Below are 14,019 nucleotides of genomic sequence, written 5' to 3' on the forward strand. Positions count from 1 at the left end.
GCAGATGGTGACTGCAGCCATGAAATTAAAAGACGCTTACTCCTTGGAAGAACACTTATGAGCAACCTAAATAGCATATTCAAAAGCAGAGACATTACTTTGCCAACAAAGGTCCGTCTAGTCAAGGCTATGGTTTTTCCTGTGGTCATGTATGGATGTGAGAGTTGGACTGTGAAGAAGGCTGAGCGCCAAAGAATTGATGCTTTTGAACGGTGGTGTTGGAAAAGACTCTTGAGAGTCCCTTGGACTGCAAGGAGATCCAACCAGTCCATTCTGAAGGAGATCAGCCCTGGGATTTCTTTGGAGGGAATGATGCTGAAACTGAAACTCCAGTACTTTGGCCACCTCATGCGAAGAGTTGACTCATTGGAAAAGCCTCTGATGCTGGGAGGGATTGGGGGCAGGAGGAGAAGGGGACGACAGAGGATGAGATGGCTGGATGGCACCACTGACTGGATTGACGTGAGTCTGAGTGAACTCTGGGAGTTGGTGATGGACAGGGAGGCCTGTTGGTCTGCGATTCATGGGGTCACGAAGAGTCGGACACGACTGAGCTACTGAACTAAACTTAACTGAATGCCCTTCTATCAAGTTGCTTCTGCACATTCGTCTTTACCATTCAGTGATGCTGAGACTGATTTGAACAAAATCTGTTTTGAGAAATAATGACACCAAACATCAACACAGGGTTTTTGATTTACTGGAAAACAAAATGCTCATCTCTTTTATTAAAGATTTTCACACTCTTCCAGGAAAACATCTATTTCTGCTTTATTGACTATGCCAAAGCCTTTGACTGTGTGGATCACAATAAACTGTGGAAAATTCTGAAAGAGATGGGAATACCAGACCACCTGGTCTGCCTCTTGAGAAACCTATATGCAGGTCAGGAAGCAACAGTTAGAACTGGACATGGAACAACAGACTGGTTTCAAATAGGAAAAGGAGTATGTCAAGGCTGTATATTGTCACCCTGCTTATTTAACTTATATGCAGAGTACATCATGAGAAACACTGAACTAGAAGAAACACAAGCTGGAATCAAGATTGCTGGGAGAAATAACAATAACCTCAGATATGCAGATGACACCACCCTTATGGCAGAAAGTGAAGAAAAAGTAAAGAGCCTCTTGATGAAAGTGAAAGAGGAGAGTGAAAAAGTTGGCATAAAGCTCAACATTCAGGAAATGAAGATCATGGCATCTGGTCCCGTCACTTCATGGGAAATAGATGGGGAAACAGTGGAAACAGTGTCAGACTTTATTTTTCTGGGCTCCAAAATCACTGAAGATAGTGACTGGAGCCATGAAATTAAAAGACGCTTACTCCTTAAAAGGAAAGTTATAACCAACCCAGACAGCATATTGAAAGGCAGAGACATTACTTTGTCAACAAAGTCCATCTAGTCAAGGCTATGGTTTTTCCAGTAGTATGTATGGATGTGAGAGTTGGACTGTGAAGAAAGCTGAGCGCCGAAGAATTGATGCTTTTGAACGGTGGTGTTGGAGAAGACTCTTGAGAGTCCCTTGGACTGCAAGGAGATCCAACCAGTGCATTCTGAAGGAGATCAGTCCTGGGTGTTCATTGGAAGGAGTGATGCTGAAGCTGAAACTCCAATATTTTCGTCACCTGATGCAAAGAGCTGACTCATCGGAAAAGACCCTGATGCTGGGAAAGATTGAGGGCAGGAGGAGAAGGGGACAACAAATGATGAGGTGGTTGGATGGCATCACCAACTCAATGGACATGGGTTTGGGGGGACTCCAGGACTTGGTGATGGACAGGGAGGCCTGGCGTGCTGTGATTCATGGGGTCACAAAGAGTTGGACACAATTGAGCAATTGAACTGAATGATCTAATGTGATCTACCTGGACTTCTCAAGAATAACAGGTTTAAATCCCAGAGGAAGTGAATCCTGTCCACCTTCTGAAATAAACTGAATTCCATTCTATTTAAATAGAAAAAAAAAAAAAGTTGTTGGAAAAGATCCATAGGTCCTTATCAGCTCTCAGCTAAGTATGTTTAGAGCTGTCAGCCCCAAAATATTTTTCTCTCCAACATCACAGTTCTTGCCAGATGTCTCTTCAAGGTTTATTTTAAAAGAAGGAAGGGAGTTCACAGACTATGCTTCCTGTATAAGAACAATCTTTGACCCTGACAGTGGGTGGGATTCTGAAACAGTGGCATCAATTATAGTTAAGGAGTAATCCAAAAGTGCTCAGAAGCCAAGAAGGAGTTCTTTCTTCCATTAGGTTCTGAATATTTTTCTCCATCTGTGGTTTGCTTATCTCCTGAGGTTCCCTAAGAATAAACTCAGGCAATAATCCACAGAGTTTTTGTAAGTATACACATTAAAAGAAAGCCATCAGGAAATTCCAAGGAGAGGCCCCTGAAAAGAAAATTTGTTTTCAAAATGTACCTTTTTTATGACTGGAAACAGCATAAGTGTACATCCATCATAACATCCATACATAAGCATACCATAAAAATGTCACAAAAACGTAACAAGCCTCCATACATTTTAAGTGTTTTGTAGGTTTTTCTTTTGTTTTCTCTTCCATTTCTTGTGAGCCATGATCATTCCTTTCATACACCTTTTATAGTCCCTCCCCCCTACATAGGGAGCCCAGAAACATGTGTTGAATCTCTTTGAAACAAGGAATCTCAAATAACATATTGAAAAGAAATCTTTGATGCGGTGATTCCAAATGAAATGTGTTCTTAAAGTATATATCATCCTGTATGTGGCTTTGTGTGTGTGTGTGTGAAGTCATTTAATAGGAGTAATGGGGTATTGTTATCACTGTCCGTGTAGGGGGTGGTAGACAGACAAGCAGACCTGGAGTAAAAGGCTGTTCTGGCCCTAGGCTGGCGGAGGGGAGCACTGAAGGGACAGGGGAGACGTGTAAGGAAGGTACACAGTCTAGGCCCACCCAGTTAAAGCAAGAACTGAATGAAAAGGGACTCACCTAGTGGGCTTCCCAGGTGGCTGGCACTAGTGGTAAAGAACCTGCCTACCAGTGGAAACAGTGGCAGACTTTATTTTTGGGGGCTCCAAAATCACTGCAGAGGGTGACTGCAGCCATGAGATTAAAAGACGCTTACTCCTTGGAAGGAAAGTTATGACCAACCTAGACAGCGTATTGAAAAGCAGAGACATTACTTTGCCAACAAAGGTCCGTCTAGCCAAGACTATGGTTTTTCCAGTGGTCATGTATGGATGTGAAAGTTGGTCTACAAAGAAAGCTTAGCGTTGAAGGATTGATGCTTTTGAACTATCGTGTTGGAGAAGACTTAAGAGTCCCTTGGGCTGCAAGAACATCCAACCAGTCCATCCTAAAGGAGGTCAGTCCTGAATATTCATTGGAAGGACCGATGCCACTCCAATACTTTGGCCACCTGATGTGAAGAACTGACTCATTTGAAAAGACCCTCATGCTGGGAAAGATTGAAGGCAGGAGGAGAAGGGGATGACAGAGGATGAGATGGTCGGATGGCATCACCGACTCAACGGACATGAGTTTGGGTAAACTCTGGGAGTTGGTGATGGACAAGGAGGCCTGGCATACTGCGGTCCATGGGGTCGCAAAGAGTCGGACACGACTGAGTGACTGAACTGAACTGAACTGAACTGAACCAATGTGGGAGATGTAAGAGATGTGGATTCAAACCCTGGGTTGGGAAGATTCCATGGAGTAGGAAATGACGACCCACTCCATTATTCTTGCCTGGAGAATGCCATGGACAGGGTAGCCTGGTGGGCTACAGTCCAGAAGGTGGCAAAGAGTTGGACATGATTAAAGGAACTTAGCATGCATGCACCTAATGGTCCAGTGGTTAAGATTCTGCACTCCCAATGCAGGAAATAAGATCCTGCATGCTGCATGGTACAGCCAAAGGAAGAAAAAGAATTAAATAAAGAGCAGCCCTGAGTTTGGGAGATGGGGAAAGGGAGGGCACCCATGCCCACAGCCCACATTCAGTGCTGCCAGATTTGTGGCCCACCTCCTGGCCAGACCCTCTGGTCCAGCCACCCCTAGGTATTTCCCTGCGTGAACCAGGCAGGCTCTGTGCAGCCACTAGTGCAGCACAGACCTTAAAACAGTGGTTTGTTGTAGCCTAGTTGCTAAGTCCTGTCCGACTCTGTGACCCCGTGGACTGTAGCCCACCAGGCTCTTCTGTCCTGCCTATGATTTCCCAGGCAAAAATACTAGAGTGGGTTGCCATTTGTAATTAGCAGTGATAAAGTATTCACATATTGCGGTCTGGGGAAGTCATTCTGGCTTATACATGACATAACTTGAATTTTACGCTAACTAAAACAGCCTTGTTTGTGGCATATCAAACATACATTGTACATCTGCTTTAATGATCAAGAAAAGGGTACACTGACCCAAAGTAAAGAATGTTGTGTGGAAAGTAAAGATTCAATGTCTCCCTTCCTGGGACACCAGTGCTGATATTCCTTCAATGATAAAACTCCCTTCCCAGGTGCCGAGGTCAAACTGACTCGCTGTGTATGTGTTTTTTTTTTTAAAAAAAACAAAACCTTGAAGGAATGTATCCCTGACTTGTTGAGTGCTCTTTATTCTGTGTGTGTGTGTGTGTGTGTGTGTTAGTCGCTCAGTTGTATCTGACTCTTTGTGACCCCATGGACTATATAGCCCACTAGGCTCTTCTATCCATGGAATTCTCCAGGCATGAATACTGGAGTGGGTCACTATTCCCTTCTCCAGGGGATCTTCCTGACCCAGGGATCAAATCTGGGTCTCCCGAGTTGCAGGCAGAGTCTTTACTGCCTGAGCCACCAGGGATGCCCTCTTTGTTTTGACAACATATAAAACTGCTGAAAACCCTGTTTCTCCAGAGCAGTTCTTCACAGTTATCTGCGATGCTGTCTTCCAAGCTATCGTCCTTCAGTTCAGTTTAGTTCAGTCGCTCAGTCGTGTCCGACTCTTCACGACCCCATGAATCGCAGCATGCCAGGCCTCCTTGTCCATCACCAACTCCCGGAGTTCACTCAGACTCATGTCCATCGAATCAGTGATGCCATCCAGCCACCTCATCCTCTGTCGTCCCCTTCTCCTCCTGCCCCCAATCCCTCCCAGCATCAGAGGCTTTTCCAATGAGTCAACTCTTCGCATGAGGTGGCCAAAGTACTGGAGTTTCAGCTTTAGCATCATTCCCTCCAAAGAAATCCCAGGGCTGATCTCCTTCAGAATGGACTGGTTGGATCTCCTTGCAGTCCAAGGGACTCTCAAGAGTCTTCTCCAACACCACAGTTCAAAAGCATCAATTCTTCGGCGCTCAGCCTTCTTCACAGTCCAACTCTCACATCCATACATGACCACAGGAAAAACCATAGCCTTGACTAGACGGACCTTTGTTGGCAAACTAATGTCTCTGCTTTTGAATATGCTATTTAGGTTGGTCATAAGTGTTCTTCCAAGGAGTAAGCGTCTTTTAATTTCATGGCTGCAGTCACCATCTGCAGTGATTTTGGAGCCCAGAAAAATAAAGTCTGACACTGTTTCCACTGTTTCCCCATCTATTTCCCATGAAGTGACGGGACCAGATGCCATGATCTTCATTTTCTGAATGTTGAGCTTTAAGCCAACTTTTTCACTCTCCTCTTTCACTTTCATCAAGAGGCTTTTTAGTTCCTCTTCACTTTCTGCCATAAGGGTAGTGTCATCTGCATATCTGAGGTTATTGATATTTCTCCCGGCAATCTTGATTCCAGCTTGTGTTTCTTCTAGTTCAGCGTTTCTCATGATGTACTCTGCATATAAGTTAAATAAGCAGGGTGACAATATACAGCCTTGACATACTCCTTTTCCTATTTGGAACCAGTCTGTTGTTCCATGTCCACTTCTAACTGTTGCTTCCTGACCTGAATACAGATTTCTCAAGAGGCAGGTCAGGTAGTCTGGTATTCCCATCTCTTTCAGAATTTTCCACAGTTTATTGTGATCCACACAGTCAAAGGCTTTGGCATAGTCAATAAAGCAGAAATGGATGTTTTTCTGGAACTCTCTTGCTTTTTCCATGATCCAGCAGATGTTGGCAATTTAATCTCTGGTTCCTCTGCCTTTTCTAAAACCAGCTTGAACATCAGGAAGTTCACGGTTCACATATTGCTGAAGCCTGGCTTGGAGAATTTTGAGCATTACTTTACTAGCGTGTGAGATGAGTGCAATTGTGACGTAGTTTGAGCATTCTTTGGCATTGCCTTTCTTTGGGATTGGAATGAAAACTGGCCTTTTCCAGTCCTGTGGCTACTGCTGAGTTTTCCAAATTTGCTGGCATAGTGAGTGCAGCACTTTCACAGCATCATCTTTCAGGATTTGAAGTAGCTCAACTGGAATTCCATCACCTCCACTAGCTTTGTTCGTAGTGATGCTTTCTAAGGCCCACTTGACTTCACATTCCAGGATGTCTGGCTCTAGGTCAGTGATTACACCATCGTGATTATCTGGGTCGTGAAGATCTTTTCTGTACAGTTCTTCTGTGTATTCTTGCCACCTCTTCTTAATATCTTCTGCTTCTGTTAGGTCCATACCATTTCTGTCCTTTATCGAGCCCATCTTTGCATGAAATGTCCCCTTGGTATCTCTAATTTTCTTGAAGAGATCTCTAGTCTTTCCCATTCTGTTGTTTTCCTCTATTTCTTTGCATTTATCGCTGAGGAAGGCTTTCTTATCTCTTCTTGCTATTCTTTGGAACTCTGCATTCAGATGCTTATAGCTTTCCTTTTCTCCTTTGCTTTTTGCTTCTCTTCTTTTCACAGCTATTTTTAAGGCCTCCCCAGACAGCCATTTTGCTTTTTTGCATTTCTTTTCCATGGGGATGGTCTTGATCCCTGTCTCCTGTACAATGTCACGAACCTCATTCCATAGTTCATCAGGCACTCTATCTATCAGATCTAGGCCCTGAAATCTATTTCTCACTTCCACTGTATAATCATAAGGGATTTGATTTACGTCATACCTGAATGGTCTAGTGGTTTTCCCTACTTTCTTCAATTTCAGTCTGAATTTGGTAATAAGGAGTTCATGATCTGAACCACAGTCAGCTCCTGGTCTTGTTTTTGTTGACTGTATACAGCTTCTCCATCTTTGGCTGCAAAGACTATAATCAATCTGATTTCGGTGTTGACCATCTGGTGATGTCCATGTGTAGAGTCCTCTCTTGTGTTGTTGGAAGAGGGTGTTTGCTATGACCAGTGCATTTTCTTGGCAAAACTCTATTAGTCTTTGCCCTGCTTCATTCCGTATTCCAAGGCCAAATTTGCCTGTTACTCCAGGTGTTTCTTGACTTCCTACTTTTGCATTCCAGTCCCCTATAATGAAAAGGACATCTTTTTTGGGTGTTAGTTCTAAAAGGTCTTGTAGGTCTTCATAGAACCGTTCAACTTCAGCTTCTTTAGTGTTACTGTTTGGGGCATAGACTTGGATTACTGTGATATTGAATGGTTTGCCTTGGAAACAAACAGAGATCATTCTGTCGTTTTTGAGATTGTATCCAAGCACTGCATTGCGGACTCTTTTGTTGACCATGATGGCTGCTCCATTTCTTCTAAGGGATTCCTGCCCGCAGTAGTAGATATAATGGTCATCTGAGTTAAATTCACCCATTCCAGTCCATTTTAGTTCGCTGATTCCTAGAATTGTCCTTAGTGTGACTCAAATAAATCTCTTCCATTCCTATGATAGATTATTGATTATGTTCTTTGACACCAGCATAGGCCACCACCTCATGGGCATCTGTGGTCAGTGCCAGGCCCTGTGGTGCTGTAGTGGCTCTGCAGAGTTGATACAAGGACTAGAAGGAGCCAGAGCCTTCGGACGGCTGGAGGCTGCACTTCCCCTATTAGCCACAAGGGGGCTCCCCCTGAAGTCCACAGCTAACCCCATGGAGGCATTGAAGGGTCCACGGCCTCCTGTGGGAGGCAAACCTGAAGAGGAACTCTGCCAGGGGTGTCCACCTCCATGAACATTTATGGAAATCTATCACTACAATTGCATTCTTGTTCACAAAGTGAAAGTGTTAGTCGCTCAGTTGTGTCTGACTCTTTGCGATCCCAGCCAAGCTTCTCTGTCCATGGAATTCTCCAAGCAAGAAGACCGGAGTGGGTTTCCATTCTCTTCTCCAGGGGATCTTCCCGACCCAGGGATCGAACCCAGGTCTAAACTACATTGCAGGCAGACTCTTTACCATCTGAGCCACAGGCACTGCATAGTTAGTGGCCCCATGGCCTCCGAACTGGCCAACCAGCTTGCCACTGGCCCGGACGGTTAAGATGCATAACCTGTTACCATCCGTTCTGTGGCCACTCTCTTGGGGCTCTCAAGGCCACCTGGTCCAATCTCTGTCTTGAACCTGCCCTCAGAAGAAAAGATGCTGACCCGAGGGTTATCACAGTCTAGCACAACAAGGCCTCCGTTGGTGTACATGCCACACCTGTGGGAACTGCAGTTGCCCACATGAGGCCCTTGGATCCCAAAGTGGAACTTGAACTTGTCCTCAGTGGAGAAATCCTGGATACAGTGGTCATTGCCGCCTGTACCTAGCTGTGGACACACCCCATAAGTAGATGGAGTCACGCTTCTTGCTTTATGTGATTGCCAGTGAGGGTAATGAGCCGTCTTCAGTAGGGCTGTCCTTCTATTTGCCACTCTTGCTCTGCACAGAACTGGGCCTCTGCTGGCGGCAGGGACTGGGCGCTGGGCTTCACATTGTCTTGGGAAAGTGACAGGTCCCAAGATGCCAGGAACACACTCTGCTTGCTAAAACATTTTTTGTTTTATTTATTTGGCCACCAGGCATGTGGGATCTTAGTTCCCCAACAAGGGATTGAACCTGCGCCCCCTGCATTTGAAGATGGGAGTCTAATGGGCCACCAAGGAAGCCCCAGGCTAACATTTTTAAAGGCACCAAAATCTAAGAATGACAGGCCAGTTAAAAGGAAATTCCTTCCAAAACATGACGTTAACCATGTGCATTTTAAGGAGAGGAAAACAACTGATTCAATAAAGGAGGACATTTTTTTTTCTTCCTTAAAATAAAGGATTAGGTCTTTAATTATAGATTCTCATAAGGAAGGAAAAAATTCTCTTTGATCTACTGTATCCTCCCAGAATAGGAGATTCTTTCAAGTGGCATGTTCCCCATAAGTTCTTGAGGTTAATGAAACAAGCTCTTTTGAAGCTGGTGTCTGGTTGTATCCTACAGGCATGCCCCCACTTTTTTTGAAATTGGAGTATAGTTAATTTACAGTGTTGCGTTAGTCTCATACGCACAGCAAAGTGAATCAGTTATACATATACATACAGCCATTCTTTTTTAGATTCTTTTCCCATATGGGTTATTACACAGGCATCGCCCTTGAGGAGAAATGTCTTTGCCCCAAATGTACATGGTTTAATGCAAATAATGTAGGTCCCTCCATCTCATTCCTCTTGAAAACTGCATGAGCAGAGCAAAGAGATTAAATTTAGATTTTTCTTTTCTGGGAAACCTAACTTTTAAAAAAAAAAAGTAGATTAAATTGATTTTTTAGGATAGATGGTTCAGTTGTGCATCCTAACTGAAAGGGTAGATAAAATCTAAACATTCGAGATCTCAACATTATTTTCATTTGTTATATTTATCCTTGCAAAGCTATTTCCTCAATTATGTTCCACTTAACCTAATGGAACGGAGAAGGCACTGGCACCCCACTCCAGTACTCTTGCCTCGAAAATCCCATGGACGGAGGAGTCTAGTAGGCTGCAGTCCATGGGGTCGCTAAGAGTCGTGTCACTTTCCCTTTTCCCTTTCGTGCATTGGAGAAGGAAATGGCAACCCACTCCAGTGTTCTTGCCTGGAGAATCCCAGGAACGGGGGAGCCTGGTGGGCTGCCGTCTATAGGGTCGCACAGAGTCAGACACGACTGAAGCGACTTAGCAGCAGCAGCTAACCTAATGGAAAACTGTTTTGCACTTCTTGGTCCATACATTAAATTTTTGCTTGAAAAAAATTGCCTTGATCTAGCTGATGATAATTATTTTCATTGAAAATTTTAATGCAGTCTTATAAACTAGTTTAAATAAGAAATCTCTTAGAAAAATGTTTAAGTTTGATGCTTTTGGAAGCAAATGAAGTTAAGCAAGAGTGGATTCTGTCTTGGTCTTCAGCCAACAGGGCAAAGTGTTTTGAGTCCAGAAGAATGGATTTGTGTCAATTCCGTCATTGACTGGCTGTGCAAACTCTGATTTGTTTAATGTCTCCACACCTCAATGACTTTATCTACAAGGTAGAAAAGATCATTTCTATACTGTCTATCTGCATAAATGTAAGAGAACTAAATGTGTAAGAAACTTCTGCATTGCAGGGGGCTCAGGTTCTATCATGCAGGACGGCCAAAAAAAGAATTTTTTTTTTAAAGGGACAGTGCTTTGTAAATTAAAACTCTGTATCAGTGGTCATTAACACTTTGTTGTCTGGATTCCTTCGAGAAAATGAAAAATAAATATGCTTTCCTATACATTTCTCACACACACCCCAAAGCACTTAAAAATAAACTCAATACTTTGATTTCATTTCTAGTTGGGAGCTGGATGGGGAGGGAATGATTTGAAATCCCTGTACCACAAGTTAAGAACTTCTGCTTAGGACCAGAGTAAGAAGATATTCATGAATTCAACAAATTATTAACCTCCAACCTCAGGCCATGGTCAGCATGACAACGTAACAGCAGTGAACAAAACAGACAAAGATGCCCCCTTAAGAAGTGAGAGTAGACACGCTATGGATAAGCTAATTTATGGAAATGAGGCAGAGAGTGGTGGGGTGATGTAGCTTTAGGCAGTACAGTGCTTAGGGAAGGCCAGCCTTTCGGAGGTGCACCTGAGTTGAGAGTAAGGAGGCAGCCTTGTGAAGATCTAGGAAAAGAATGTTCCGAGCAATTTTGTTGTTCAGTTGCTAAGTCGTGTCTGACTCTTTGCAACCCCATAGACTGCAGCATGCCAGCCTCTTCTATTCTTCACTGTCTCTTGGAGTTTGCTCAAATTCATGTCCATTGAGTCAGTGATGCTATCTATCTCATCCTCTACTGCCCCCTTCTTTTGCCTTCAATCTTTCCCAGCATCAGGGTCTTTTCCAGTGAGTCAGTTCTTTACATCAGGTGGCCAAAGTATTGGAGCTTCAGCATCAGTCCTTTCAATGAATATTCAGGAAATGCAAGAGCCTGGGAAACAAATGAACTTGGTCTGTTTGAGGCTATTTGTATGAATTGCAGTATACCCTGTATAAGGCCACTAGGTCTGAAATGTAGTGGATGGAGGGGAAGAGGTTTGAGCTGAGATCAACGAATTAGATAGAAGTCTACTAAGAAGTAGACCACTTTTAGAAAAAGAGACACTTGAGGGTTTTAAGCAGAGAAATGATAAAAATCAGATTTGTTTTAGTTGAAAAGGATCTGTTGTATGGGAAATGGACTGTAGGGGGTGTAAGTTTATAGGACATGATGTGAGGACTGGCCTCCTCTGCCTGCCTCCCACTGTCAATTTTTGGCCCAAGCAACTTGATGAATGCCCCTGACGTTTACCTGTGGCATCTCTCACCTGTGGAATGCTGGAGCCCAGCAATAAGAGAGGTATTAAATTCTATTCTCCTAGACTGTACTGTATTATGTAGCCAGTAATGACTGTTACCATCTTTTCCTGTTTTGTCATGATTTAAACAAAAGTAATCATGGGCAACATTGGGGGGGCCTTTAATCCTGTTACAGTTATAGTAGTGGGTTCTCCCGGGAAGACCAAGGAGTAACACACTTCAGAGGCTTGCACATTACCCCCCAAATGACCTGCATATTAACCTGTAAATATATATTTGTTGTTGTTCAGTCACTAAGTTGTGTCTGACTCTTTGCAACCCCATGAACTGCAGCACACCAGGCAAGACTTTCCCAAGCGCTTTTTTTCCCACATGTCTACAGAGATTACTACTTTCATATCAGGCTATGATGGGTAGAAAGTTCCTTTGGGTCATGTTTTTCCAATTGTGAAAAAAAATTTTTTTTTAATATAAATTTGCTAATTTTGTTTAGACCTCGACTGTTGGTGTGGGGGGGAGGGTATTCATGCCAAGGTAATGTAATCAAAGTTAAATGCATTCATGCGTGTGTGTTCAGTGTCTGACTCTTTGTGACTCCATGGACTATAGCCCGCTAGCCTCCTCTTCAGTGGGATTTCCCAGGCAAGAATACTGGAGTAGATTGCCATTTTCTCTCCAGGGGAATCTTCCCGACCCAGGGATTGAATCCACATCTCCTGCCTGGAGAGCACAAATGCACTCATATAGAAAGAGATAAATGAAATATTAGTATGTGATGTCCATATCATATGTGTTACCAATAAAAACATTTATGTAGTGCTTTTCATATAAAATGAAAAACTATGCACTATAAAATACCTTTTACTCTGTGTTGCTATTTTAGAAATGCTCATTTTATTCATTTAAAAAATATTCTGCAGTTCTCTTGCCTGCATTTAACACAGAAGTTTAATATTTAATGGCTTCATACAGAAACTAAAGCCAGGTTACTTTTATACAACAGTGGAAACTAGGTTTCCTTGTGCTTTTGTTAAATCAAAAGCATTCATAATTATTTCTCAAAAGAGTTAGTCATTAATTAAGGTTTATGAAGTGCTTAGGGAGTTTCATAAGGAAATAAAACAAGTCTCACAGGCCCTGTAACATGGAAACCTAGATTTGAAGAAATTAGTAGGATTGCCAATTAAGCATGAATCTTGGTAGTTTTAAATATTTAGTCAGTTCTGACCAATGCAGAAAGTAAAAGGAAAGAGAATCAAATACATCAATGAAATGAAGATGCAAGTGACCCTGGCTAGGTGGGTAGATGTACAGGTGAATGAAGTAGAACTCCCCAGTTGTTGCCAGGAGCTATTAATATGATGACTAAAAACATTACCACCAACACCAGTGCATTAAAGCCTTATTTACTTAAAATAAAAATTGTTTTTGAAGGGAACTTACTTAAGAGTTTTCTTTTTTCACTGAGTGGTACTAGATGTTTTGTTTGTTTTGATCAGAGAAGTCTCTCAGAAAGTTCTCCAAATAAATACTTAATGCTACTGGAAATAGGCATAGGCAATAGGCCTTTGAAAGAAAAGAACACTTAAAATTTTTTTTCTCCTAGTTATAAAATAATACTTTCTTACCGTAGAAAACCTGGAAAATACAGAAAATTATGGTTCATTTTTTGTGACTCTTTTCTTTCTCTTTTTTTTTCCCTCTTATTTTTATATAAGTGACTCTTAATCATGCCACCAAGAGATGGCTGCTTTTAACATCTTTTCGTCATCAGCTAGTGCTCCACGGTGGTATGAACTGTGTTGATTTCAGTTCATCACTGTATGCCTACTGCCTAGCACAGTACCTGGCATAGATGACATTTAATTAATATTTATTGAATGAATGACTATATTAACATTTCCCCCTAGCCTTTTTATGCAGACATTAGCTTGTTTGTTAACAACATGGAGTCCATATTGTACTTTTTCGCTTATCATCTCCTGAGATTTTTCTCATGATATCAAATATCTTTCCACCTAAAGTAGGATTTTTCATGATGTATAATGTTCCATCCAGTGTCATACTTCATGTAACCATTTTCCTATGCAACTGAAATCATATAGTGTCTATTTCGTGTCTTGCTTCTTCGTTTCTTTGAAAATTTATCTGGCTGCATTGGGTCTTAGCTGGAGGCATGCAGGATCTTTTCAGTTGCAGGCAAGCAAACTCTTAGTTGCAGCATGTGGTGTCTAGTTCCCTGACCAGGAATTGAACCTGAGCCCCCTGCATTGGGAGCATGGAGTCTTAGCCACTGGACCACCAGGGAAGTCCTGGTGTCTTGCCGCTTTTGTTCACCATAATGTTTTTAAGATTCATCCATACTGTTACATACATCATTAATTATTTTCTTTTTATTATCTGAGTAGTAGTGGGTATTT

Source organism: Bos javanicus, chromosome 8, assembly GCF_032452875.1.
Source record: "Bos javanicus breed banteng chromosome 8, ARS-OSU_banteng_1.0, whole genome shotgun sequence".
In the NCBI taxonomy this organism is placed as follows: domain Eukaryota; kingdom Metazoa; phylum Chordata; class Mammalia; order Artiodactyla; family Bovidae; genus Bos; species Bos javanicus.